Source organism: Nicotiana tabacum, chromosome 22 (genome assembly GCF_000715075.1).
Source record: "Nicotiana tabacum cultivar K326 chromosome 22, ASM71507v2, whole genome shotgun sequence".
NCBI lineage: Eukaryota > Viridiplantae > Streptophyta > Magnoliopsida > Solanales > Solanaceae > Nicotiana > Nicotiana tabacum.
This window is the reverse complement of record NC_134101.1, coordinates 114,870,325-114,876,366: the sequence shown is the minus strand read 5'-3', so window position 1 is coordinate 114,876,366 and position 6,042 is coordinate 114,870,325.

Here is a 6,042-nt window from a genome sequence, read left to right as displayed (position 1 = left end):
TCTCTTTTTCTTTTTCTTCTTCTTCTTCTTCTTCTTTTTCTTTATCTCTATTTTTTCTCTCTTTTTTAAAAAAATTTTTCTTTTGGAATGAACTTTCTAAAATAAACCTATGGGGACATGAACTTTTTTTTTCTTTTTTTTTCTTTTTTATGACTCTAACTTGATTCCAAAAGAAGGTGGGCCAAAGAAATCAATACAGGCTCAAAAGGGTATCGAATGGTATAAGTGTTTTGGATAGCTAAAAGAAGGCTTCCCAATCCCTGAAAATGCCAAGTATAACACATGCAACTTGAAAATAAAAAATGAAGATCATGCATAGCATTTCTTTTGCAGCATAAACATTGGTATCACTGATATGCCTTCCACTTTTTTAGTGCCTTGTCAAGTGCAGAATCCTCGTTGGGTGATTCCCTCTTCACAATGGATATCCTCCGTCAATTCGGAGAAAACTTTCTTTACTTTATCTTGTAACTTGAGATGTAATTGAACTCAAAGTTGTTTGCTTCAAATTGTCTGGGATGCACTTTTCTTTAACGAATTCTTGTTATCCTATTAACTTCCCAAATTATCTGCCCCAGTTTCACATGGTTCGGGCTTCAAGTGATCTAAAAAATGCCCCAATCTATACTTATTTCCCTCAAGTGTCCCTATCATCCTCAAAATTGTTTCATTGCTTTATGATTAAACTAACTTTTAAGACCAAACCTAGAATTATGTGTGCATATCATGTCACTAGAGGGAGCATGAAAAGAACTATAAAGGAGAAGAGAACTGAACAAAAAATGACTAGAAATAACAGAAAACAGAAAATTGCATTGGATAGACAGTGAAAGGGTTTGAACAACAAAACAAGCAAAATAAACTGGGGTTACAACCCTGGAACAAACCTAGACAACACTAAACGAGTTACTACGACTAAAGGAACTAGGAAAAATAAAAAGGATAGAAAGGTTTGAGTCACAAGACAATATCCGGATTACACCTTGAAATAACCTGGACAACAGAAATGACAACAAAATAAACCACCAGAACTCTTCCCTGACTAGCCAAGAAAAAAGTGTCTTTCTAATCACCAAGCTCAACATCTTAGCCACAGAGTTCCACATCAATATCACAAAAACCATTACCAACTTCAATATCATTAACTTCAATTAGCAAGTTCCCAAGGGGATTCGCATACCCCTTGTCACTATCCTTTATCACAATTATCCCTTTTTGAAGCATCCTTTCTATTTTCCTTTTCAAAGCACGACAATCATCGATGCTATGCCCTTGGACATTGGAGTGGTACATACATCGTACAGTAGGATCAAAACCTTTTGCATATGGGTCTGGAGTATAGCCGAGGAGCGGCTCAATCAGGCCAGAGTGTTTTAACTTTTCAAATAGGCTTGTATAGGATTCTCCGATTGGCGTGAAACTATTTCATTACTTTTGTTTCCCTCCATGCCCCAGTTTTCTAGGGTTGTTGGATGCTCTAAAATGATGTGAAGGCAAAAGTGCATTATGCGGTGCTGGTACTTTCCATGAGGAATGATCCAGTGGTTGGACAGATGGCCGGACGTTGTTCGAAGGATAATACTGGGGTGGGTTATGTGGAGCTCGGGGATATTCATGGGGTCGGTATTGAGACTGAAAGCATTTAGTAGGAATGCGCACTGGATCCTGTCATTGGCGGGCTCAGCAACATTTTTTCTATTAATGGGAGGATTGTCCCGAGCAACTTGTTCATTCCATCTGAACCAAAACTCCCTAAAACCTTCCTTGGGTTTCTTTTCCATCTGAAATAGGGAGGAGCGGTCTGAGATAATGTCTTCATTGTACTGATGGTGACGAACAAAATCTTGAGCCATGTTACCCTATGTATGCCACTTACTGACATCTTGACGAGTATGTCATTCCAAGGCTCTCCCACTCAGGCTCTCACTGAAATACGCCATCAGCAGCTCATCTTTCCTGCCAACATCTCTCATTTTGCTGCAATAACCCCTCAGACGGGACACAGGATCTACACGTTCATCATACAAATAAAACTTTAGCATCTTAAACCCAGCAGGTAGTTGGATGTTAGGAAACAAGCACAAGTCTTGTAAGAAACGCTCATCTGGCTCTCTATCCCTTGCATATTTCTTAAAGACTGCTCTAAGATTTTCACCTTCCTGGATATCTCATGTTGCTCCACTGTCTTAGCAGGCTTTTCACTTTCACCGAGAGGCTCAAAATGAGGAGCGTGAGAGTTTGGATCTGAGACCTTGAAAGTTGGTTCTGGAGCACAGTGTTGGGCATCGGGGACTTTGAACACTGTCTCGCTAGAGGATCGAGGAAAAGTAGCTGGTGGAGGAGCTACAAAAACATGAGTGGTCAAAGGAGCGGGATATGAGATGATTTTGGTGGGTGCAGTGTGAAAAGGTTGTGGGGAGATATCAACAACAGTGGGAACCTGGGCTTGTGATAGTGGTGGTATAGTTGCAGGGTTTTCAGTGTAGTTAGCGGGTACTAATGGTGGAGGACGCCCACTAATCCAGGATTGGTATATTTCGGCCATCTGTCCTTTCAACCTAAGACCTCTTCTTTCAACTCAGATTCTGATTCAACAATTCCCTTAGACGGATCAATAACCCATGTGTCCAAGTCTTTGCTAGCCATTGCTATCCTACTCTTTGACCTTGTGTTGTATGGATGAGTTACTTAAGAACTACAAACCAACCATCCTTCTGCTCAATGAAGATAACAAAAGGAACAAAATGGGGTCATCCTGTTAGTATTAGGGCATTTAACAGCTAAAAATATCACATTGTGTGCAATGCAACTAGCAACAATTAACGGTTCTAGAATGACTTCGAGGGTCACAAGGTCATTTGGCATCATCTCAATTTTGTTCATTTCAATCTTCTTTTTTCTTTTCTTTTATAGTACTTCTTGGCTTGCTCATTTTCCTTCCTTTTTTTCTTTCTGATTATCGCTTTTTTCTTTCCTCTCATTTCTCACGTCCCACAACTTCATCCTCTTTTTTTCCTTTTCTTTTCTTTTTTTTCTTTTAATAATAATAAAAAAAATGATTCGATCGAACCCGATGTAGGTTGCCTACGTATCATGATGCTGCATGAATCAGATCAAACGTAGTTCGGGAGATCGAGAATAAAGTAAACAAACTAATGTTCTCTTTTTCTTTTCTTTTATATTTTCTTTTTTATTTTTTGTTACCTAATGACTATTCTGATGAGAAAAGAGAAATAAAAGAAGCAATTTCTTTTTTTTGAATTTTCTATACTTAATGTTCTATAACCTATTCTAAACTCAAACTTAATGAGCATATATTTTTCTCTCTTTGTTTTTCTTTTTGAAACAAATATTCTATGGGAAATTAATAATGAAAAAATCCTAGAAGAGAAAAATATTTTTTGATTCTTCTTTTTTTTTAGGAAGGAAATCTAAAGAATAAACCAAAGAAAAATATTTTGAATTTTCATTTGGCATCCTTGAAGAAAGATTTCGAAACGAGAAATGAACAAGATAAAAAATATTTTTGGAATTCAGTTTTTGATTACCTAAGGAAGAAACTTTAAAGATAAACAAAAGATAAAGTATGTTTTTTTTCTTCTATGTATAGTATCCTAAAGTTCTAGTAAAAATAAAAAGATTTTTTTTTCTATTCCTTTTTCATTAATTTCTCAAAGATGAACCTCAAAAGAAAATCTTTTTGGATTTTTGGAATTAAGTTCTTAAGGAAAACTTTTAAAGGGGTACTAAAAGAAAATTCTCTTTTTTAAAAAATTTTTAGTCTTAATATACTAAAGGAAATATAAAAACACTTTTTTTTATTTTGAGCTCCAAATACTAATTTCCTAAGAAGAACCAATTCAAAGGAATTTTTTTTTTTCATTTCTAGAATTAGTATTCTAAAGAAAACTTCTAACGAAAATATAAAACGCAAATCTCTTTTTTTGGATTTTTGAGTTATATCACACTTTTTCAAATACAAAATAGAAAGTAAAATAACAAAAAACTCGACATTACCGTACAAAAGTAGAAGGTAAAAGACGAAAAAAAATCTTCTTAAGCAACTCCTGAATAAGCGATCCTGACTGGATGGTCTTGGGGTGTCTGTCATGCTCAAACTCCAGTAAATAGACCCATACCTGTAAGAGAAAATTAAGGCAAAATAAAGTTAAAGGCCTAAAATACTGTGTGAGACAATAACACTTCCTGTTAGACACATGCAAGACATAATTGTGACTGTTTTTCTAAAATTAACCTATGTGGCTAAAATTGGCTAAAAATACAAGATTTGGCTAAGACCCAGCGAAGCCAAGAACCTAAGACTCACTAGGAAGACCGGACCCTATGTGGATTGCCTACATATCCCGCCCCGAAAGACGAGAATCAGGTATGCATAGTTCAGGCAGATTGGATACGAACGGGAAATAAAATTAATAAATAACTTAGAGAAAATATATTTTTTGTCCTTTTTGAAAAATGATGAAACATGTAAACTCTTTTTGGATTTTCTTTTCCTCTTTTTGATTTTATTTTGAAAAAATGACGAGGAAAGTGCAAACTTTTTTTTGGAATTTTTCATTTTTCTTTTTTTCTTTTTGTTTTTTTTTCTTGAAAAAGTGTGAAAGAAAATTATAACTGGGCCCCACTTGCTTCATTTTTATACTTCAACCTCTTTTCTTTCTTATTTACCCTCAAACCTCATTGGTCTGCCAAATGACCCCTTTTACCCTTGAAGATTGCAACATGTAGCACATTAGGATGCATCAGGATGGTCTTTTATTTTTGGGTATACTTGTCCTAGACGGACCCAACCCCTGTGTTGAGTCTCCAAAGTCAAATGCACATGATGCAAACAAGCGTTCTTACTAGTGATCCGGCATGAGGCTGTGTTATTCTAGGTTTAAAACCTGGGTATATTGTTCTAGACTTGTGTAGCCAAGCGGACAACTCGAGTCGGGAGGGGGGGCTACGGTACCGGGAACAAAAAGGCCATCTAGATTTGTAACTTATCTGAGCCTCTTTCTAATTTAAGGTATGACACTAACAGAAAAGAAGTCAATCCAGCGTGCACTTCCCCGAAGATTAGAAAAGAAGGGTTTCGTAGCATTTTATATATAGCCAAATAATATCAAAGCGGTAAAAAGCAGTATTTAGCACATTAGGCACAAACATGTGATAAAAATTAGATAATAAATAAAGCCAAATATAATATTTATTCTATGCTCGAATTTTTAAACCCTGAACCAGAAGTTCTGGGTTCTTGTCCCCAGCAGAGTCGCCAGAGCTGTCACACCTCCTTCTTCTACCCCAGAAGGGGTATAGGAGAGTTTTTCCAATTAAAGTGCCAATAATAGAAATAGGATTATTATTTAAGTTCAGAGTCGCCACTTGGGATAATTTATGGTGTCCCAAGTCACCGGTTTAAAATCCCGAATCGAGGAAGATTGATTCTGTTTTGCAGTCCGCGAACACAGAAATCTGGGTAAGGAATTCTGTTAATCCGAGAGAACGTGTTAGGCATTCCCGGGTTCCGTGGTTTTAACACGGTCGCTCAACTATTATTATTGGTCTATTTATCTGATTTTAAAACATTTTGAAACCTATGTGCATTTTATCCCTTTTAAAACCTCTTTTAATAATCTGATTGTCATATAGCTAGTTATTTGATTACACATTGCGAATCATGTCACGGGAATCATACCCACGATCCACAACATGTTTATTTTATTAACAAGATTAAATTGCAGCCGGGTCACATAAATGTACTCCTGGATTTTAAAATTATGTATCACAACTATGTCACGGGAACCGTACCCCTAGCTATGACACTTTACTTAATTAACGCGCCTAAAGCAAACTACGAGAATTCAAGGCGTTTTTCTACATTAGTTAAGATAATTAATATGAGGTCCATAAATTAGGTGATTCAATTGTGTGAATGGCACGCCTCGGTTTCTTTCAAAGGAAACGCATTCAAATTGAACGAACTAGGATATCTACACTTAAAACTAATTTAAAATTAGAAATCACAACTACACCACG